General features: G+C 44.4%; 1 protein-coding gene across 2 annotated transcripts in view; it reads right to left on the bottom strand.

Annotated features, from left to right (window-relative positions):
• SLC35F4 (solute carrier family 35 member F4) overlaps nucleotides 1-23,908 on the bottom strand; it is a 393,851-nt gene that overhangs the window by 180,017 nt on the left and 189,926 nt on the right. The gene's annotated exons all lie outside the window — the stretch shown is intronic.

Genomic DNA, 23,908 nt, shown 5'->3' with positions numbered 1-23,908 from the left:
GCACTATTCCTCCCACTGACACCAATGATGGGGCACTATTCCTCCCACTGACACCAATGATAGGGCACTATTCCTCCCACTGACACTAATGATAGGGCACTATTCCTCCCACTGACACCAATGATAGGGCACTATTCCTCCCACTGACACTAATGATAGGGCACTATTCCTCCCACTGACACCAATGATAGGGCACTATTCCTCCCACTGACACCAATGATAGGGCACTATTCCTCCCACTGACACCAATGATGGGGCACTATTCCTCCCACTGACACTAATGATAGGGCACTATTCCTCCCACTGACACCAATGATAGGGCACTATTCCTCCCACTGACACCAATGATAGGGCACTATTCCTCCCACTGACACCAATGATGGGGCACTATTCCTCCCACTGACACCAATGATGGGGCACTATTCCTCCCACTGACACCAATGATGGAGCACTATTCCTCCCACTGACACCAATGATGGGGCACTATTCCATCCACTGACACCAATGAAGGGGCACTATTCCTTCCAATGACACCAAAGATGGGGCACTATTCCTCCCACTGACACCAATGATGGGGCACTATTCCTCCCATTGACAACAATGATAGGGCACTATTCCTTCCAATGACACCAATGATACGGCACTATTCCTTCCACTGACACCAATGAAGGGGCACTATTCCTTCCAATGACACCAATGATGGGGCACTATTCCTTCCAATGACAACAATGATGGGGCACTATTCCTTCCAATGACACCAATGATAGGGCACTATTCCTTCCAATGACACCAATGATAGGGCACTATTCCTTCCACTGACACCAATGAAGGGGCACTATTCCTTCCAATGACACCAATGATGGGGCACTATTCCTTCCACTTACATCAAAGATGGGGCACTATTCCTTCCACTGACACCAATGATGGGGCACTATTCCTTGCCTTAATACCAACGATGGGGCATTATTCTTCTCACCGATGCTAATGATGGTCATTGTTTCCTCCCATTGACGAAAAGGCATTTTATACTTACACTGGCCAAAGTGCGACCCCAAAGTCTGAAAAACAGTAAACTGGCCCTTTGTTTAGACAGTTTGGAGACCCCTGTTCTAAACTGACCAAACAAAGCACAGAGGCTGATCTGTTTTTGGGTGCTTAGTTTTCATCTTTTGGCTGACCATTCAGAGGTACAGGACACTGTGCAGACACACAGAATGCCTATATTGGGTAGTTTGTTTAGCTAAACCTCCTGACCAATCACAGCCTGCCTCTTGAACACACCACCTCCCAATCACAGCCTTATTCTTGATCACACCCTCTGCTCAATCACAGCCTGCCTCTTGAATACACCTCCTCCCAATCACAGCCTTCTTTTTGATCACACCCCCTGCTTAATCACAGTCTGCATCTTGCCTTAGGCTGAACAGACTATAGAATACAGGCACACAGTGTGTCTGCACAGTGTCCTGTAAATACCACCCCCCACTATCAGAAAGAAGAGATACATGGTCACATGGCAGAGTTTTAAACCTTGTAAAATAAGGTATGAAAGATCATTTCTGTAATTAAGGAAAGCAGTTATGGTGCCTGCATTGTTAGAACGGTATTAGAAAGTGTCTACAACACTGATGTTCACAAATACTTACAGAAAAATTAAACATTTTTAATGCTTAATTGAGATGTTTTTTTCCCTTTCCATAAATATTTTTTTTTTTTTTCACTTGCAATGTGCCTCTGAACATGCTTGAAAATTTGACTGCTCCAGGAGCGTCAATTCCCTTGTGCAGTACCCCCTTTGTGGATATCATAGCCCTTTTCTTTTCTGGGAGTGCTTAGTTACTGTTTGTGCTGGCCCAGCTCCTCTGCTCCTCTCTTCACCATCCTACATTTAGCAGCTGCCAGTGGGGGGGAAGCAGAGGGTAATACCATAGAGAAAAAAAAAAACATGTATTTCTGCAGCACAGTACATCTGTGTAATCCAGGGGTCCTCAAACTACGGTCTTCGGGTTGAATATGGCCCGCCAAGGCCATTTACCCAGCCCACCCGTTAGGGCCCTCCCATGGGTCCCGCTCCCGCAAGCCTCTTCTGCCACTGTCATCAGTGACCAGCAGAGAGCAGGAGGAGGAGCTGTCCAAATTAACTTCTGAAGTTCAATCGCAGGTGATTGGTTGCTAGGACACAGGGCGGTCCTGAGCAACCAATCACCAGCTTGCTAATATGGAAAGTCACTCTGCTGGCTCCTGCTCTCGGCCTCCGCCTTAAACTGCTGCCTTCTGCTCTTAGCTTTAAAGGTAGGACACTGCTATGGGAGGAAAAGGAGGGGGGTAGAGGTCACTGCTATAAGGGAAAGGGGGCAGAGGACACCACTGTGTGTTTGGTGGAGGTGATGTGAAGGGGGCAAAGGACACTGTTATGTGCAGGGCCACTCCCATAGTAGTGTCCTCTGCCACCCTTCACATTACCCCCCCCCCCCATCCCTGATCCCTGAATTCTGAGCCTAACCCACTCCTGATCCCTGCGTTCTGAGCCTAACGCACTCCTGATTCCTGCGTTTGGAGCCTAACGCACTCCTGATCCCTGAGTTCAGAGCCTAACGCACTCCTGATCCCTACGTTCTGAGCCTGAGGCACTCCTGATCCCTGCGTTCTGAGCCTAATGCACTCCTGGTTCCTGCATTTGTAGCCTAACACACTCCTGATCCCTGCGTTATGAGCCTAATTTACTACTGATCCCTGCGTTCTGAGCCTAACGCACTTCTGATCCCTGCATTCTGAGCCTAATGCACCCCTGATCTCGCTGCATTCTGATCTAAACGCACTCCTGATCCCTGCGTTCAGAGCCTAACGCACTCCTGATCCCTTCGTTCTGAGCCTAACTCACTCCTGGTTCCTGCATTTGTAGCCTAACACACTCCTGATCCCTGCGTTCAGAGCCTAACGCACTCCTGATTCCTGCGTTTTTAGCCTAACGCACTTCTGATCCCTGCGTATGGAGCCTAATGCACTCCTGATCCCTGCGTTATGAGCCTAACGCACTCCTGATCCCTGCGTTTTGAGCCTAACGGACTCCTGATCCCTGCTTTCTGAGCCTAACGCACTCCTGATTCCTGCGTTCTAAATCTAGCACACTCACTTCTGATCTCTGCGTTATAAACCTAACTCACTCCTGATCCCTGCATTCTGAGCCTAATACACTTCTGATCCCTGTGTTTTGTGCCTAACGCACTCCTAAACCCTGCATTCTGAGCCTAATGCATTCCTGATGCCTGCGTGCTGAGCCTAACCCATTCCTGATCCCTGCTTTCGGAAACCTAATGCATCCTGATTACTGCGTTCTGAGCCTAAGCCACTCCTGATCCCTGCGTTCTGAGCCTAAGGCACTCCTGATTCCTGTGTTCTGAGCCTAACGCACTCCTGATCCCTGCATTCTGAGCCAAGCTCACCTGATCCCTGTGTTCTGAGCCTAATGCACTCCTGAAGCCTGTGTTCTGTGTCTAACGCTCTCCCGATTCCTGCGTTCTGAGCCTAACGCACTTCTAATCTATGCGTTCTGAGCCTAATTTACTCCTGATCCCTGCGCTCTGAGCCTAACGCACTTCTGATCCCTGTGTTTTGAGCCTAACGCACTCCTGATCCCTGCATTCTTAGCCTAATGCATTTCTGTTGCCTGCATTCTGAGCCTAACCCACTCCTGATCCATGAATTCTGAGTCTAACGCACACCTGTTCCCTGCATTCTCAGGCTAACTCACTCCTGATCCCTGCATTTTGAGCCTTACACACTCCTGATCCCTGCATTCTGAGCCTAACAAACTCCCAAACCTTGCATTCTGAGCCTAGCACACTCAAAAGCCTGCATTCTGAGCATAACGCACTCCTGAACCCTGCATTCTGAGCGTAAAGCACTCCTGAACCCTGCATTCTGAGTGTAACGCACTCTCAAATCCTGCATTGTGGGTGTAACATACTCCTGCACCCTGCATTCTGAGCCTAACACACTCTTGACCCTTTCATTCTGAGTGTAATGCACCCCTGAACCCTGCATTCTGAGTGTAACACACTCCAGAGCCCTGCAGTCCAAACGCAGTGCACTCCTGAACCCTGCATTCTGAGTGCAACAAACTCCTGAACCCTGCATTCTGAGTGCAATCTACTTCTGAAGCCTGCATTCTAAACGCAACGCACTACTTAACCCTGCATTCTTCATAACAAGATATGTGCAGTGTGCATAGGAATTAGTTCATATTTTTTTAAAACTATAGTCCAGCCCCCCCAACAGTCTGAGGAACAGTAAACTGGCCCCCTGTTTAAAAAGTTTGATGGCCCCTGGTGTATTCAGTAATTAAAAAATGTATTTTTAATACAGACTTAGCTGTAAAATCCATTTCTTGAAGTACATCACGGGACGCAGAGAATCATAACATAACGGTTATATAGCCACCTACAAGTGTAGGACACTGGCAACCAATCAGAAAGGATGTCCCCCTATATAACCTTACACAGGAAGTACCTCAGTTTTGTAGCAAGCAATAAAGGCCCCATAAAAAAGGGGAGGGACCTTTGTGTCCCGTGATGTACTTCAAGAAATGGATTTTACAAGTAAGTATTAAAAATAAATTTCTCTTTTCGTACATCACGGGACACAGAGCCTTAAATAGTAACATATGGGATGTCCCAAAGCAATGCATCTGAGGGGAGGGGGACCCCAAAAATACAACCATCAGACCACAAAAAGGACTACACCACTGCCAAATACAGACTCCTCCAGGGTCCCATTGTCTACTCGATAGAAACGAGTGAATGTATGCTCCGACGACCATGTCGCACCCTTTCGAATCTGAGCCATAGAAGCTTGATGGAAAAGTTCCCAAGAGACACCTACTCCTCTGGTAGAATGTGCCTTTACGGGAAAAGTTGTACCTTCCCTTCCAAACCATATGCCTGGATAATAACCTGGCCAATCCAATGAGAAATCGTAGACTTAGATGATGCCAACCCTTTCCTGGGCCCTCCTGGCAACAGGAACAGAAGATTGGTCTTACGAATCTGAGCTGATCTTTCAAAGTAAATTTTAAGTGCACGCATTACATCAAGAGAATGCAACAACGTTTCCTCCTCTGTCTGAGGATCCGGAAAAAAGGAAGGTAGTATAATGTCCTGATTCAAATGAAAGGCGGACACCACCTTGGGCAAAAAACCTGGGTGTGGACGTAGAATCAACCTATATCTTGATGAAAATTCACTTTACAAGAAAGAGCTTCTAGTTCCGATACCCTTCTAGCTGAAGTTATCGCAATAAAAAAAAAAAACAACTGTTTCCTGGTCAGAAGAACCAGGGGCACTTGCCCCATGGGCTCAAAAGGCTGTTTTTGTAAAACTGCCAGCACCAAATTTAGATCCTAAGGACATAATGGTGGCTTCACAGGTGGAAGCATACATAACATTCCCCGGACAAAGGTTTGAACCAATAAATGGGAAGCGATCAGTTCTTGGAAGAAAACCGATAAGGCTGAAATTTGCCCCTCTATAGTGCTCAAGGCTAATTTAATTTCTACGCCTGCTTGAAGGAAAGCTAAAATTCTCCCGATTATATATTTGCGAGATGGCATTTCCTGGCTTCACACCAGGTAATGTAGGATTTCCAGACCCTATAATAAATACCTCTAGAGACTGGTTTCCTAGCATTTATCAGGGTAGAAACTGCAGGCCAGATACACCCCGCTCCTTCAAGATTAAGGCTTTAATAGCCAAGCCGTCAAATTTAGAGACTGTAAAGCAGTGTGGAATATCGGACCTTGAGAGAGTAGGTCCGGACGCAGTGAAAAGACCCAAGGCCTTGCCACTGCCAACCTCTGGATTTGTGCATACCAAACCCTCCTTGGCCATGCCGGAGCTACCAGGGTGACTGGTTTCCCCTCTAGCTGGATTCTGCGTAACAGACGCGGTATCAGCTGCACCGGAGGAAAGAAATAAATCAGGGAATACTCCTCCCAAGGAGTCACCAAAGCATCCGCTCAGACTGCGAGCGGATCCCTGGTCCTGGACACAAATCTCTTCAACTTGTTGTTGAACCTGGATGCCAACAGATCTACGTCTGGGGCCCACCAGCATAGGCAGATTGATTGAAAAATCTCAGGATGTAAGGACCATTCCCCTGGAAACATCTGTTGACAACTCTGCCTGCCAGTTCTCTATTCCTGGAATGAAAACTGCTGTCAGGCATAGCACAAACTTCTCTGCCCAGGACAGGGTGACATCCACCTCTTTCTGGGCTGACTTACTCTTTGTGCCTCCTTGATGGTTGATATAAGCCACAGCTGTGGCAATGTTGGATTGCACCCTGACAGTGTGACCCCGAAGTCTGGGCATCCAGAATTTCAAAGCCCAACTGACTACTTAGATTTCCAAAATGTTGATGGGGAGACTATTCTCTACCCAAGACCATTTCCCCTGGACAGTGGCTTCCTCCAGAACCGCTCCCCAGCAGGAGAGACTGGCATCTGTAGTCACTGCTTTCCAGGTCAGAATTTCTTTGAATGCGGACACCATCTTCCCCAATAACTATATGCAAAGATGTAAAGAAGGATATCTCAGCCTAACTACGGACCAAACTAGATCCTTCAGGTCTGTGACCTTTCTTGTTGGCAAGAATACCTTGGACTGGACCAGCTGTAATGCTGCCTTTGCCAAATTCAGAATCCAGCCCAGACGTTCTAGAAACTGTACTGCCAGGTGGACATTTCGGCTTAGAGCCAAAGCCGATCGATCTATAAGTAATAGATCGTCCAAATATCCTATTACAGATATCCCTCGGGACCTTAGAACAGCCAATACTGGAGCTAGGATATTTGTGAACACCCTTTGAGCTGTGGCTAACCCGAAGGGCAGGGCCGCAAACTGAAAATGATGGTTTTCCACTACAAAACGTAAAAACCTTTGATGAGCCTGGAATATAGGCACATGAAGATATGCATCCTTGATGTCTATAGATGCTAGAAATTCCTCTCCCTGTAGGGAGGCCATGATTGAACGAATTGAATTGAAAGTACGAACGTTCAGAAACTGGTTTCGAGCTTTGAGATCCAGAATAGGTCTCACATCCCCATTTGGTTTGGGGATTATGAACAGGTTTAAGTAAAAATTCCTGAACTTTTCATTCTCCAGAATTTCCGCTATCACTCTTTGGTCCTCAGCTGGTCCAAAGCCAGAAAGAGAGATCTTCTTTGTCGGTATACCTGACCTTACAAACCGAGGATGCGGGAATACCCGAAATTCCAGTTTGTACCCCTGCGAGATGGTGGAGATAACCCAGTTGTCCTGGATAATTTCCACCCAAACCTTCGAGAACCGAAGCAGCCTTCCCCCCACCCAAGTGATTGGGGGGCACCCCTTCACAAGGTAGGCTTAGAGGAAGACTTGGCTGATCTCTGGGCCCAGGGCTTTTTCTGTCTCTGCCCTGAAGGCTTGGTTCCGGACCCAGATGGCTGAGGCTATTGCCACTGTCTGGGATTAGAAGCACTGGTAGTATGAGTGCTGGGATCTTAAAAGAGGGATGCTTGCTCTTCCTTTTTACAGGTAGCAATGTACTCTTTCCCCCCGAGATCTTTTGGATATACTTATCCAGATTATCATCAAAAAGGCGTTCTCCATGAAAAAAGAAGCCAGCCGGCAACCTTTTACACGGTAATTCCACAGACCAGCTCTTTAACCAAAGGATTCTGCTCATATGCACTGTCATCAGAGCAAACCGTGACATTTGCCATATGGAGTCCATAAGAGCATCTACTGTGAAACATAAAGTGCGAGGCAGATCTGACAGATCTTCCACAGACTCTCCTTGAGGGACTGTCTTGGACACTCACTTTTTACGGTCTTTTAAAGACTGACAAACTCCTATGGCTGCTACTGCTGGTTGTATTGCAGCTCCTGCAACAGCAAAGGAGGATTTCAATAAAGATTAATTTTTATCTGCTGGATCTTTAAATCTTTAAAAACCAGGGCATTATCCACAGGGCAGGTTAAACTCTTGCTAACCGAAGAAATGACAGCATCCACAGTAGGTATATTCCATTTCTTAGTAAACTTTTCCTTCATAGGATACAATAGAGAAAACCTTTTTGGAGGAACAAAAATCCTATCAGGATGGTCCCAATCATTATACATTATTTGCTCCAAGAGTGGATGTACGGGAAACGTCCAAGGACTATGAGGAGGGAGCAAAGAGCCTAGAGAGAAAAAAAAAACTTCAGCCGTCTCTAAGGGAGGAAATTTTTATCCAGACCGGACCATTTCAGTAAGAGACTGAACTAACAATCCTGGGGTTTGAGAGGCTGACAAAGACTCCTCTGACTCTGACCAGAGATGTATAGTAACGAAGTAGAACTACTTAAGTACTGTACTTAAGTACCGAAATGCGGTATCTGTACTTTCCTAGAGTAGAATTTTTTTCTCCTACTTCTACTTTTACTTCACTACATTTTTTCGATGATTTCGATACTTCTACTCAAGTATTTTTTTTTTGTGCTGCATAGTTACTCGTTACTTTTAAAAAAATTACCACTGCCAGAACAGTAGATGGCAGGTTGCATAAAGCTCAAAAAAATGTGTATAATGTCATTTGTAAATCAGCGCATATGAAAATAAAGGCTGTGTATAATAAAAGCTGCTATACCAAATCTTTCCAATAAAAAGAAAATATGAAACAAACAAATAAATGGTGCTACAGCGCTTAAAGTGCATCAAGAAACTACTAACAAACACAGGTTAATCATTTGAATAAATCATTTGAAATAATAAAAAACAATATGATGTTCAAACTTTTGACTTCTTTCTTTAATAACTACATAACACAGTACTTGTACTTCTACTTTCAGTACTTGAGTAGAAATTTTTTTTCAAAACTACTGGTACTTTTTACTTTTAGTACTTAAGTAGCAAATTTTTTGAAAAAACTACTTGCAATACTTAAGTAAAAAAAATGTTGAATACTTTAGTACTTCTACTTAAGTAACTTTTTCTGCGAGCACTTCCACTTCTACTTAAGTCACTTTTTGATCGAGCACTTGTACTTTTACTCAAGTAGAAATTTCGAGTACTTTATACAAGTCTGACTCTGACTCCCCAGAAGTGGAAACCAGACATTCCAAGTCTCCCGCGACTTGCGGGAGTCTCCCGTCTTTGGCGGCTCACGGACACCCAAAGTGCCGTGCAATCTCCCAGCTGCCGTGTGAGACTTAAGATGTCTGCAGTCAGTGACGGAGGCGCTGCTTCCTGTATAATTCTGGCTCTGTCACAGGCGGAGTGATATGAAATGCACTCCGCCTGTGACAGGAGACATACAGGAAGCAGTGGCTCTGCTCTCTACTGCAGTCGCTGCTTCCTCCATCAGTACCCCCATGACCAGCATTAACCGCCAGCAGTGTCAGCAGTACCCACCAGCATTACCCACCAGCATTACCTGTCAGCAGTACCCACCAGCATTACCCGCCAGCAGTAGCCACCAGCATTACCCACCAGCAGTAACCACCAGCATTACCCACCAGCAGTACCCGCCAGCAGTATCCACCAGCATTACCCACCAGCATTACCCGCCAGCAGTAAACACCAGCATTACCCACCAGCATTACCAGCCAGCAGTAACCGCCAGAAGTACCGGCCAGCAGTAACCGCCAGCAGTAACCACCAGCATTACCCACCAACACTACCCGCCAGCAGTAACCACCAGCAGTAATCGCCAGCATTACCCACCAGCAGTAATCGCCAGCATGACCCACTAACAGTAACCGCCAGCATTACCCACCAACAGTACCCGCCAGCAATACCTGCCAGCAGTAACCGCCAGCACTACCCACTAGCAGTACCCGCCAGCATTACCCGCCAACGGCAAGCAGTAACCACCAGCAGTAACTGCCAGCATTACCCACCAGCAGTAACCCCCAGCAGTCTGCAAAATAAGTATAAAAGGTATGTGCATTAGCGTGTGTAAATTTTTACAATATGTTTTTTAATAACTAGTTGTGCTTTGTCATAATATGTCATGTTTTTGTTCTTACATGTACGAATAAGGACATTACATTTTCTGGCTGCCTAAGTCATATTTTCTAGGGGTGCAACTAGCCCCCAGCACATAACTGTAAATATCCTAGCATGTGCAGTGTTTCCGACTCCTACCACCATGACCATTTCAAATCACTGAAGTGGTCATGGTGGTTAGAGAGTTTCTTTAATATCTCTCAGAAGAAGTAAACCTCTGTATACTGATTCCATCTCATTTGTTCATTCTCTAGTTGTGTTAAATTAGTGCGGGGGGAGGGCACAGCGGCGCGGGAAGGGCGCGGCGGCGCAGTGGCGGCGCGGAGTGCCACCTTCCTGAAATTAGTTTGCCACCTCCCTGAAATTCGTTTTTGCAGGTTGGGATGTCGGGCAAACCTCAGCTTGACCTTTCATAGGGTCATTTTTTGCTACTTCTTCCACATCCTCTGCCCAATCCTGAACTGATTCAGTGGGTAGCTTAGGTTAGGGGGATCTATCACCTTTCCTCCCTCCTTGTGGTGCTGCAATCATGCCAGCAATCTTACCCTCAAGGCCGGCTGATGCCGATGCCAAATCGTCCTTAGTGACGTAGGTTGCGACAGAAGCACCTGGAGTAGCTACTATGCCTGACAACTGTAATGGCCCAGATTGGCAAGTCACCTCTGGCTCTTCAGGGGGAGTAAACACAGAGGAAGCATGGCTAGGACCTTCAAGGCCTGACGTGGCATCACAGTGCCCCTTCCAGCTGTGCCCCCCCCCCAGTCCTTTGTCGAGTAGACATTCCTTTGTAGAAAGACAAAGGAGACGTACTAACTTCAGTGTACTCAAGGCTTGTGCCAAGCTATACAGCTTATCACACACACAGCACTGACAATCCCAGAGATACAGTACCTGTTTGTGCCAGCAATCAAACACCCACAGTGAGTCACGCAACCCCGGTGCTGCTGCTCTGTGTCCCCTTTGGCCTCTGACAGAGGCTTGCGCGATGGAAACAGTTCCTTATAAATCATGCCGTTTTATGCTGTATTGCACATGCATGCCGTGCTACGTGGCGTCCACGTGCAGGCCAATCGCTTTCAAACACGCCCCCCCGCGGCGTACGCCCATTTTAAAAGGCGAAGATTTGCACGCATGTTAATGAGCCTTTGCCACAGACAAGCTATCCAGGGAGGAGACAAACACGCGGCGCTTTCACGCCAAGGCGAAAACAATATCATGGGGTGAGAGCAGCTTAGGCCGAATTGATTTGCCACAGCTGATACCTTTCAGGTGATCAGCACAGGGTAAAAACAGTGTGTCAAACAAACAAGCAAAGAAATAATGTTTAACAAGATGTATTTTGCAGAGCTTAACATCCATTGTCTCATGCACAGACCCACATGGCACTCGGTCTCTGTTATCTCTTAAAGGGAACAGTGCATAAAATATTTTCATTTGCTGTATGTGTAAAATATTTTAAATTGGACTTACAAGTCCTGCCGCAGGATTCTGTTTAAAACATGAATCCAATCTTCACCCATCACGGTGAGCTTTGTCTTGCCGACCTTCAAGGACTGGGTCCCCTTGTTTTTAGAGGGGCCACGGCCTTGGACCTGTAGAGCACCCTGCATGGAGCGCCTTTGGGGTTTGGTATTACCAAGGCTCCAGATCACAGGGTCCAGTGCCTACAAAAGGACAACAGGCAAAACTGCTTCCTGAGGCTCGGGTACCATCTTTTTAGTCTTCTTTTTCAATGGATCTGATAGCTAACCCCTTAGATTTTGTGATCTTTGATCGGGGTATTTAGAATAATGTTCTTTCTTCTTCTTTAAAGAATATTTGGAGAGTCTCTCTGCCATGACCATCACCTTTAGACACTGGTGAAAAAACTAAGGGTTCTTCCTGTGTGAGAGGGGTTATATAGGGGGACATCCTTTCTGATTGGTTGCCAGTGTCCTTCACCTGTAGGTGGCTATATAACCCATATGTTATGATTTATGGTTTTGTGTCCCATGATGTACGAAAAGAAAGAAAGTTTTAAATAAATAAAAAAAAAGAAGAATCTGACATACCTAATATTATTGACACCCAGGGCAGAAATATTTTTAATACCCACCTCCTGTATAGGACAAAATTACATTCAGTAATAAACTCAAAATTGAATTTATAATAACAGAAAATAAATGCAAATAGTGAATATTGTGGTGTGCTTTGATCAGTGTAGAAGTAACCTTAACATTGGTAGTCAGTGGAAAATTGCCCCTTTACATCAGTAGTGAGTTGAAACTTGCCCCTTTACATTGAGGGTTAATGGAAAATAGTACCCTTACATTGGTAGTCAATAAAAAAATTGCCCCCTTACATTGGAAATCAGCATAAACTTGCCCCCTTACATCGGTGTTCAATGGAAAATTGCCCTCTTACATTGATATACAGTGGAAAAAGTTCCCCTTATAATAGTAGTCAATAGAAACTCGCCCTGTTACATTATTAGTCAGTGGAAGATTGCCCCCTTACATTGGTAGTCTATGGAAAATTGCCCCTTACATTGATAGTTAGACACCCAGCAGTAGTCTCAGGTCTTTTGAAAGTCTGCACTTTTGGAAGAGAGACTTTTTGCAGGGAATTAAGATGGATAACATACACTGAATGCAAATATCTTATCAAACATTTTATGGGAAGATTATTTTAAAATGAATGGTCTGGTGACAGGGTCTCTATAATTAACTGTATTTTGGCTCTGATAGGTAAGGTAACTGATATGCATTGAAGTCCCCCGTAAACCTGATCCACTTTAGGAGCTCCAAGAAAGACATGGCACTTCTGGGTATGGGGGAACATGACATGAGCGCTTTCTCCTGCAATGCAGTGTTGAGTGCATGAGAATTGTTACTACTGAGGGAATCCATAGCAACCTTTGGAGGAACCCTAGGATTCCACAGAACCCTGGATGAGAAATACTACTATAGAGCATGACTGGAGTGACAGCTCTGAGTCTGCTGGGACTTCTGATACCACATCCAAGATGGCAGAGTCCAGTAGCAGTCTCAGGACTTTTGGAAGTCTGCACAAGAGAGACTTTTACAGAATAATACCATGGATTAAATATACTGAATGCAAATATCTTATAAAATATCTAATGGGAAGATTATTTTAAAAGTGAATGGTCTAGTGGCAGGGTCTCTTTAAGAAGGAACTATATTTTTCCTCTGAGAGGTAAAGTAACTAACGCTATTGTCGTCCACCCGCAAGCCTGATCCACCTTTAGAGCTCCAAGAAAGACCTGGCCCTTCTGTGTATGGGTGAACATAACACAAGCATTGTCTCCCCCCCCCCCCCCCCCCCTCAGAACCCCTCTCCCTTTCACACAGTCAGTGGCAACTTGCTCCCTTACATTGGTAGTCAATGTGTAAGTAGGAGATCAATTCACCACTGCTCACTGCTGACAATCCCTTAGATGCCATGATGCCCTGGGCTCGTGGGATGTCAGTTGGCTGATGCTGCCCATCCTCTAATCTGGAAGAGACTTGCAATCCCAGACAGAGCAGGGCAATGAGGTGGTGCAAGAGAGTGGAGATGGTGAGTAATGCTGTGCAATTCCTGTTTAATGTGGGGGGGGGGGGGGGTAGGAAAAAAATATGTGGGGATGGGCTTTAAAGCAGAGCTCCATTTTCTTTTTGTTTTTTAAACTTGCTAGGCATGTTTTTTTTTTGCAATGCAGCTTTTTCTCCAATATATACCATCAGTCCTGAGCAGCACCCCATAGTACCTATTTTCTGCCATTAGATGCCTAGTAGCATCATTAACTCATTACATAAGCATTTATCGGTCATGGAAGTAGTACCACCTACTGCCAGAAAAGAAGAGGAAGAACACATGACATCACCTGACCACAGCCTAAAGGCTTCAGAAAAAAAAAGATGTTTTTTTAAACTAATGGTGGCTTTTGGTTAAGCTGAAGTTCTAGTCATTATTTAGTGGAGGGGGATTATCGCGTGGGATTGTTTTTTAGGGGTTAGGCTTGGCCCCATAGTTCCAGTGAATGGAACTCTTAAGTTGTCAGCATACCAAGACATTTTGGACAATTTCATGCTCCCAACTTTGTGGGAACAGTTTGGGGATGGCCCCTTTCTGTTCCAACATGACTGCGCACCAGTGCACAAAGCAAGGTCCATAAAGACATGGATGAGTGAGTTTGGGGTGGAGGAACTTGACAGTCCAGAACTCAACCCAATTAAACACCTTTGGGATGAATTAGAGCAGAGACTACGAGCCAGGCCTTGTCATCCAACATCAGTGCCTGACCTCACAAATATGATTCTGGAAGAATGGTCAAACATTCCAATAGACACACTCCTAAACCTTCTGGACAGCCTTTCCAGAAGAGTTGAATCTGTTACAGCTGTAAAGGGTGAGCCAACTCAATATTGAACCCTGCGGACTAAGACTGGGGTGCCGTAAAGTTTATGTGCGTGTAAAGGCAGGTGTCCCAAAACTTTCGACAATATAGTGTATATGCCCTTTCCCAGATTATGACTAGCTGTTGTGTTTCAGTCAAAGGCCAGTTCACATACACTAGATCTTGTGTGAATTAATAAATGCTATGAAAAACTGCAGACATGTGAGAAATGAGTTGCTACCAAGCACTTCCAGATACTGTACGGGTATGGAGGCAGTGCCAGGACAAGGTCATCCAGTGCTCAGGGCAAAGTTGCCAAACTACGCCCCCATTCATAATGTGCAAGCTTAGGGGATCCTGCGTTTAGCAGCAACCGCTTGTCAACATCACTGTGCAACTCAGTTTTAACGTTGAGCACATGAAGTTCTCTCCACTCACTTCTGTGCTTGGTGGTGCGGGCTGTGCTCTCTCTCCCACTCATCCTTCCTGCTTGTGCAGCACCTATGTGTCTATGAATACTGCCACCTTCGTGTGTCAAGTAGTTGTAAAGGCAGAAGGTTTTTTTTTTTATCTTAATGCATTCTATGCATTAAGATAAAAAGATTTCTGTCTTTAGCAGCCTCCCCAGCACCCCCTAATACTTACCTGAGCTCCATCTCTATTCAGCGAGGTCCACGAGTCCCTCGGCCGTCCAGGATGCCGCCATTGGCTACCGCTGCTGTCAATCAAAGTCAGTTAGCCAATCAATAGAGAGAGAGGGGGGTTGGGGCCGAATGGGAGCTCCATGTCTGAATGGAGCAAATGAGCTACATCTTGGGTCGGGTGACCCCATAGCAAGCTGCTTGTTGTGGTGACACTCGACAGGAGGGAGGGGTCAGGAGCAGCGAAAAGGGACCCAAGAAGAGGAGGATCTGGGCTGCTCTGTACAAAACCATTTCACAGAGCAGGTAAGTATATTTAACAAAAAAAGAAAAAAAAAAACAAGACTTTACAATCACTTTAATACAGGAGCACTGCAATGGCAGAAAGGAGAAGGGGGAGCAAAATCAAAGCCCGCACCGACCCCCAGCTCTCTCATCCCCTCCTGGCTGCTCCCAGCGCTGGACTGACAGGAGTAGTGATGTCGTTGTCATTACTCCTCTCAGTCTTGTAATAGAAGGAAGGCACCCCCCTCCCACAGTAAACCATTGTGCCCAGGGCAGCTGCCCCTCCCACCCAACCCTTGTCCCAGCCCTGTATAGAGGTTTCGAGGGCATGCAAAAACAGGTCAGCACAAGAATTCCAGACATGAGGTGCTCATTACAGAGTCCAATGAGGGTATTACCCTGTTCTGATACATTTTCCAGTAATTAAGAATATTTATTTATTTATTTCAGGTTCTTATATAGCGCTGTCAATTTACACAGCGCTTTACATATACATTGCACATTCACATCAGTCCCTGCCCTCAAGGAGCTTACAATAAGCAAATAATTGGGGAAACCAGCTACAAGAGGGAGATGCCTTTCTTTTGACCTTGTGAGCAGGTACAGAATGAATGAAGTATCCCATTTGGGTGCAGTTGGCCTTTAATCCATTTCATTATTCTGCTATTTTCCATAATTAATAAATATAATTTTCCATGACCTCTACTGGGATTTGTTTGTTTATTCTTTTGAACGATGAAAATCCTTGGATCTTTCATGCCCTTAGGGCACTGTGTCTGCGCAGTACGGAACATATTGGCATACAATGCACTGCAGTCCATCTCTGCATTCAAAGGGAACTATGAAGCCACCCTCTAAATAATGGAGTGAGCTCCATTGTTATGTCATATGCTCCAATATGCTAATGTCACAAATGTTTCTACAGAGCAAATTAGAATTCAGCAGCTGCAAAATAACTCTATACACTCAGCGGTGTGTGAGATAGTGCCGGCTGTCTATTATTCACCCTTACAGGAGCAATTCATTTGTGCAGTTACTATCTGAGCCTAATGACTGATTTGGTAAGCCCTGGCTTCATATGCAGAATTAGAGACTGAAACCTAGATTCAGTCCATAACCCAGATAAAGTATGTATCAAGGCCAAAAGAATCACCTTTACCTGTAAAATGTAAGACACATTTTCAATATACTCTGAATAGCTGCTGTATGGCCTATTTTTTGCCTTTTTTTTTTTGAATACTGTTATATTTAGCAAAGAATTGCAGTGTTCAAGCCTCTTTAACAGGTCACTGACATTTTGCAGGTGTTGGTACACAGTTTCAAGGCAGAAAGGGCAGTTACTTGCTTTATACACCTTGATGTATGCGCTTGCAGGATATTGCATTACACCTAATGACATCTAATGACCACCCAAACAGTGTTGCCAACCTACCAAATTGAAATTTACTGACATGACACCCGAAATTTACTGGCACAGCCAAGTTTTTACTGGCATTTCCAAAAGTAACAAAATGACAGTTTTAAGTGCAAATTGTAGTGTTTAGGCTACAAACAGGTACAAATGCAATCAGTGCTGAAAACTCCAACTTGCCAAAATCTCCAACCACGTCATTTCCGATGACTCTACAGCAGGAATAATTGGAGATTTTAATGAGTTGCTGTTTTCACAGACCACCGGCAGCCTGTACACTACGGTACACGACCATTTGCCTCTTTTCAAAGTACACCGGGTAAGGAGGAACAAAGTTGTCACCGCCTTGGAGGCGGCCATGTTGTTGGTTAGTAGCAGGTGTTTAAAGGTGAAATCCCAAAATATTTGGGGTTTAATATAGCCCTTGCTGATAATAAACCCAGGAATGGACAACTGCTTGTCAATGTCCTAGGTTAAAAATAGTATATTCACATTTTTTTGGGGGGAATTTCATATAAAAAAAAGTGAAAAATATTGTTAATGTTTTCAAAATTGTCGCTCTTTTTTGTTTATAGCGCAACAAGTAAAAATCGCACAGGTGATCAAATACCACCAAAAGAAAGCTCTGTTTGTGGGAAAAAAAGGACGTCAATTTCATTTGGGTACAATTGTCCGTTAACCGCTTCCATACAGAGCAGTTAGACCCCCTTCCTGCCCAGACTAATTTTCAGCTTTCAGCACTCTCACATTTTGAATGACAATTGCTCAGTCATGCTACACTGTAACCAAACAAAATTTTTATCATTTTTTTCACACAAATAGAGCTTTCTTTTGAAGGTATTTGATCACAACTGGGGTTTTTTTTTTTCGTGATATAAGCAAAAAAAAAAGCAAAAAATTAAAAAAAAAAACACTTTTTTTTAGTTTCTATTATAAAATTTTGCAAAAAATTAATTTTTCTTCATACATTTGGGCCAAAATTTATAATGCTACATATCTCTGGTAAAATTAACCCAAATTAGTGTATATTATTTAGTCTGTGTGAAAGTTATTGAGTCTAGAAGCTATGGTACCAATTACTGAAAATTGATCACACCAGATGTACTGATGGCCTATCTCCTTTCTTGAGGCCCTGAAATGTCAGGACAGTACAAATACCCCCCCAAATGACCCCTTTTTGTAAAATAGACAGTCCAAGGTATTTAGTAAGAGGCATGGTGAGTTTTTTGAAGTTATAATTTTTTCCCACAATTCTTGTGAAAATGCTGAAAATTTTTTTTTTTCTTTTTTTTCCCAAAACGTTGTCAATTTATAAGCTATTTCTTCTAACACATAGCATGTACACAGCAAAAATGACACCCCAAAATTCATTCTGCTACTCCTTCTGAGTATGGTGATACCACATGTGTGAGACTTTTACACAGCTTGGCCACAAAAAGAGACTGCACGTCCAAGTAGCACCATAAGGTGTTTTAGGAGCATAAATACACATAAAACTTTCTTACTATCTATCACACTTTTCAAGGCCCTAGAGTACCAATACAATGGAAAAGTCCACAAAATGACCCCATTTTGGAAAGCAAACACTCCAACGTATATTCTATGAGGCATTATGGGTCCTTTGAACATGTCATTTTTTTCCACAAGTTTTTGGAAAATGTGGGAAAAAAATAAAAACTTTTTTTTTTTACACAAAGTTGTCAATTTATAGGATATTCCTAACACATAGCATGTACATAGCAAAAATGACACCCCAAAATACATTCTGCCACTCCTCCTGAGTATGGCAATACCACATGTGTGAGACTTTTTCACAGCCTAGCCATATAGAAGGGCCCAACATCCAAGGAGCATCATCATGCATCCTAGCCACTTGCCTAGGCCTATTTTTGACATTTGGTGTTTACAAGCTAAAATCAGTTGTTTTTGCAAGAAAACTACTTAGAACCCCAAAACATTATATATTTTCTTTTAGCAGAGACCCTAGAGAATAAAATGGAGATTATTGCAATATTTTTTATCACACCGTATTTGCGCAGCGGTCTTCCAAACGCAATTTTTTTGGAAAAAATTCACTTTTTTGAATTAAAAAATAAGAAACCAGTAAAGTTAGCCCAATTGTTTTCCATAATGTGAAAGATAATGTTACGCCGAGTAAATAGATACCCAACATGTCATGCTTCAAAATTGCGCACGCTCACAGAATGGTGACAAACTTTGGTACTTAAAAATCCCCAAATCCCCATAGGCGACACTTTAAAAATTTCTACAGGTTGCTATCTTAGAGTTACAGAGGAGCTCTAGGGCGAAAATTATTGCTCTTGCTCTAACGATCGCGACGATACCTCACATGTGTAGTTTGAACACTGTTTACATACGTGGGCGGGGTTTCCGTATGCGTTCGCTTCTGCGCGCGAGCTCACGGGGACAGGGCGCTTTAATTTTTTTTTTTTTTTTTTTTTACTATTTATTTTATTTATTATTTTTTATTTTTACACAAAAAAAAATTGATCATTTTTATTTCTATTACAAGAAATGTAAACATTACTTGTAATAGAAAAGGGCACGACAGGACCTCTTTTTTGTGAGATCTGGGGTCAAAAAGTCCTCAGATCTCACAAGTACACTAAAAGATAGAAAAAATAAAAAAAATAAAATAAAAAAAAATTAAATAAAATGAAAAAAAAAACCTTTAAACCTTTAAACTGGTTGCTAGGCAACGACGTTTGCCGTAGCTCTGGTCCTCTAAGACCATAGAGTCGAGTGAGGGCAAGCTTGCCCTCACTCGACATCCTGTCTATGAGGATCCGGGACCGGATAGTTTTCCCCGCTGCCGGCGGGTCCGGTAAGCGAGGAAAAGGACCAGGATGCGGCGGGAGGGGGGGGGGGGCACCTCTTCCGCCACCCTGGAAGGGTGATCCCGCGGCGAATGCGCCGCTGGGACCACCCTTATCGGAAAGCCAACCGTACACCATTTAAAAAAATACCAGGGTTATGGCAGCTATCTGCTACCATAACACCGGTATTTAGGTTTAAACGGAGGACGTATATAAACCTTTTTGGACTTAGACATGGTGGCTGTATGAAGGGTGACAGGTACTCGGGTACTTTTCTGGGCAGGTGACAGGTACTCTGGTACTGATGAGCAAGTGGCAGGTACTCGAGTACTCCGATAGGCAGGTGACAGGTACTCGGGTACTCTTATGGGCAGGTGACAGGCAGGTGATAGGTACTGATGAGTAGTACTGATACTGATAGATGATACTGATACTGTACTGATGGGTACTGATGAGTACTGATGAGTAGTGATGGGTACTGATGAGCAGGTGGCAAGTACTCGGGTACTTCAGGTGTCAGGTACTCTGATGAGCAGGTGAAAGGTACTCAGGTACTCTGTTGGGTAGGTGACAAGTACTCGGGTACTCTGATGGGTAGGTGACAGGTACTCGGGTACTCCGATGATGGGTACTCGGGTACTCCGGTGACAGGTACTCAAAGTACCAGAGTACCTGTCATCAGAGTACCCGAGTACCCATCATCAGAGTACCCGAGTACCCGTCATCAGAGTACCCAAGTACCCGTCATCAGAGTACCCGAGTACCCGTCATCAGAGTACCCGAGTACCCGTCATCAGAGTACCCGAGTACCTGTCATCAGATTACCCGAGTACCCGTCATCAGAGTACCCGAGTACCTGTCATCAGAGTACCCGAGTACCTGTCATCAGAGTACCCGTCATCAGAGTACCCAAGTACCCGTCATCAGAGTACCCGAGTACCTGTCATCAGAGTACCCGAGTACCCGTCATCAGAGTACCCGAGTACCCGTCATCAGAGTACCCGAGTACCCGTCATCAGAGTACCCGAGTACCTGTCATCAGAGTACCCGAGTACCTGTCACCGGCCCATCAGAGTACCCGAGTACCCGTCATCAGAGTACCTGATGGGCTAGTGACAAGTACTCGGGTACTTTGATGGGCTAGTGACAGGTGCTCTTTATTGGGGGGGAATCAGTGTGTTTGGGGTGCACTGTACTTGGTAACTAGCTGTTACCACAATCTCCTCCTCACACAGGATCAGTGTGTGAGGAGGAGAACACGGTGACAGCTAGTTACCGTGTTCTCTGTTGACATTTGTGACCGGCTGTGATTGGACACAGCCGGTCACGTGGTAAAAAGCCAATTTCATTGGCTTTTACCTAGATCGGGGATGGGCTCTGTCCGAGGGACGAGCCTCACCCCCGATCGCCGCGCTGCGCGCCCCCGGGGGCGCGCAGTAGCGGCGAGACAGGGCGGACGTCATATGACGGCCGCCCGGATCGAGAAAGGATTCCTGCCGAAGTCATTTTATAATGGCGTGGTATGGAAGGGGTTAAAGTCACGCAGTGCTGAATCGCAAAATAGGCCCTGGTCTTTGAGCAGCCAAATCCTCCCGGGCTTAAGTGGTTAAAGTGGTTCTAAAGGCAGAATGTTTTTTTTTTTTTTTTCCCTAAATGCGTTTTTAGGGATTGTTTTTTGCCTGTAAACTCATATGCATGTAAACTCCTGAAAATGCCTATAGTGTGCATGGACACATAGGCTAACATGGAAGGGAGTTACCAGGGAGAGAAAGTAAAGGCTCAAAACAGCTCAAACGCCTATAGGAGCAGCTGCTTTGAGCTGCAGTGTGCATGAGGTCCTAAAGTATAACTAAAGGCAACATTTATTTTTTTTAGTTTTGGATAGAGTGGAGAGGGATTGAAACACCTGTCAGTTTTTATTGCTGTCTGTGCCCCCTTAAGGAGATCCCCCCTCTCTATTTGTCCTGTTTACCATTATCATTGAAAGTTCAAGTAAAGGAAAATCCCACATTTTTGGTTGTCCCCATAAAAGAGGGGACATTTTCAGATGGGGACATTAGTTCTGGTGACCTGGGTGTCCCCAAGGAATTCCCCTAATTTGCAGGGATTTCTTCTCACTTTCTGTTTGGCTATGGGACAAGAAATGAAGGGAAATCTCTGCAATAGGACACAGATGGCAAAACAAATCTGACAGGGTTGTAATAACTCTCTCTGTGTTCATTCATTACTGAAGCATTATAAACTGTTTACTATGGTTCAGTTTGTGAATGAACAGGAAGTTGCTCAGCACAGAGCACTACCCCGTTCATTAATTGTCCAGTGCAGCTGAGGCTGCAGGGAAAGGCATGTGTGTTTGAGCTTTGGAGTGCACACTAGTGATCGACCGATATCGTTTTTTTTATTGCCGATACCGATTCCGATATTTTGGTCATCGCATATCGGTATCGGCCGATATCTGCCAAAATTTTCGGACATTTAAAAAAATGTTTTTAATTTTTTTATTTATTTATTTTTTTACAGGTACTCTTGTGGAGGGATCTGGGGGTCTAAAAGACCCCAAATCCCTCCTCTGCACTTAAAAGCATTCAAAACGCCAAGTTTGGCTGTTTTGAATGCTGTAATTTTTTTAAATTTGGCGCCGAGTACCCGGAAGTGATGTCATGACATCACTTCCAGGTTTTTACATGGAGACCCAATCAGAGCCGAATGCGGCTTTGATCGGGTCTTCGGCGGCCGTGCAGGTAGGATGCATATACTGCGGCGGTCAGCCCCTCACAGGCAAAGTGACGTATGGGTACGTCACTAGCCTGTGAGGCTCTGGGGAGCGAGCGCGCTCCACCGGAGGCGCGCTCCCGCTCGGTCACGGACCCCCCCCCCCCGCGCGTGTGCCCAGCGGACCCGATGTCCGCCGGGCACTCATGATCGTCCGTGACAACGGGAGAAAGGCAGGCGGCTGATGTAAACAAGCCGCCTGTCATTCTCCCCTGTGTAAGAACAGTGATCATACGGTTCTACTATGTAGGACCGTTGATCATTGTTCCTACACCTCAAGCCACAGCCAATCACAGTTAGAATCACGCCCCTAGGGACACACACCACCCCTCCCTCTCAAAAAAAGTTAACCCCTTCACTACCAGTGTCATTTTACAGTAACAGTGCATATGTATAGCACTGATTACTGTAGTAATGTCACTGGTACTCCCAAAAGTGTCAAAAATGTCAGCCAAGGGTCCGATCTGTCCGCCGCAATGTCGCAGTCCTGCAAAAAAATCGCAGATCGCTGCCATTAAAAAAAAAAAAAAACAACAAAAATGACAAAAATCTTTCCCTTTGTTAGTAAACGCAATAACTTTTGCGCAAACCAATCAAAATACGCTTTTTGCGATTTTTTTTACCAAAAATATGTAGCATAAAACAAATTGGCCTAAAATGTTAAAAAAATTTGATTTTTAAATTTTTTTTGGGAATTTCATATAAAAAAATGTGAAAAATGTACGCTCTTTTTTTGTTTATAGCGCATGATCAAAAAATCGCACAGGTGATCAAATACCACCAAAAGAAAGCTCTGTTTGTGGGAAAAAAAGGACGTCAAATTCGTTTAGGTACAGTGTCGCACAACCGCGCAAGTCACGCAGTGCCGAATCGCAAAATACCCCCTGGTCAGGAAGGGGGTAAAATCTTCCGGGGCTTAAAGTGGTTAAAAAATATATATTTAATTCTTTGCAATCACTTAAACTTTGTTCCGGAAAAAATATACTAGATATTGTTACTGTCAGTTGTCAGCAAATATGCAGCAAATTCAGGGAGTGGAACATGCCTGAGCTCACGCTTTCTACGTAAATAGACTTCTTAGTAAATGGTGATTGCAGTAATGACTTTTGGAGCCATTACTGAATCCTGGTACTTTGCGATTATTTTAATTGAAATCTGCAGATGGCCATTAAAAGACCAAGTTTAAAAGTTCACACTGAAAATGAACTCTATTATTAAGGATTATAGCTGAGCTTCAAGCTTTATTCCAGTTATGTATTCAAATAAAAAAAAAATGAAGGAAAACTATAATAATATTGGTTCAATTTTATTTATTTGTTTAAGTTTATAAGTCTTGCAGGCATCTGGGTGGATCCAGATATTAAAGTCTGATGGGTGGCATCAACTGACAGCGGACTTTTGCCCACTGTTGACTAGAAACTGGGTCACAGGAGTGCAGAACAAAGTGCCCTCCTCTGACCCATAGGAGAAGTATGGCCAAAAGACACTTCCATTTTATTACATCAGGATTGTAATAACAATACAAACAATATTTATATTTGACAATCCAATGT

Source organism: Pelophylax lessonae (genome assembly GCF_965119305.1).
Source record: "Pelophylax lessonae genome assembly, chromosome: 13".
NCBI classification, from domain to species: domain Eukaryota; kingdom Metazoa; phylum Chordata; class Amphibia; order Anura; family Ranidae; genus Pelophylax; species Pelophylax lessonae.
The sequence above is the reverse complement of the archived record's forward strand: the minus strand, read 5'-3'. Positions and strand labels throughout refer to the sequence as shown.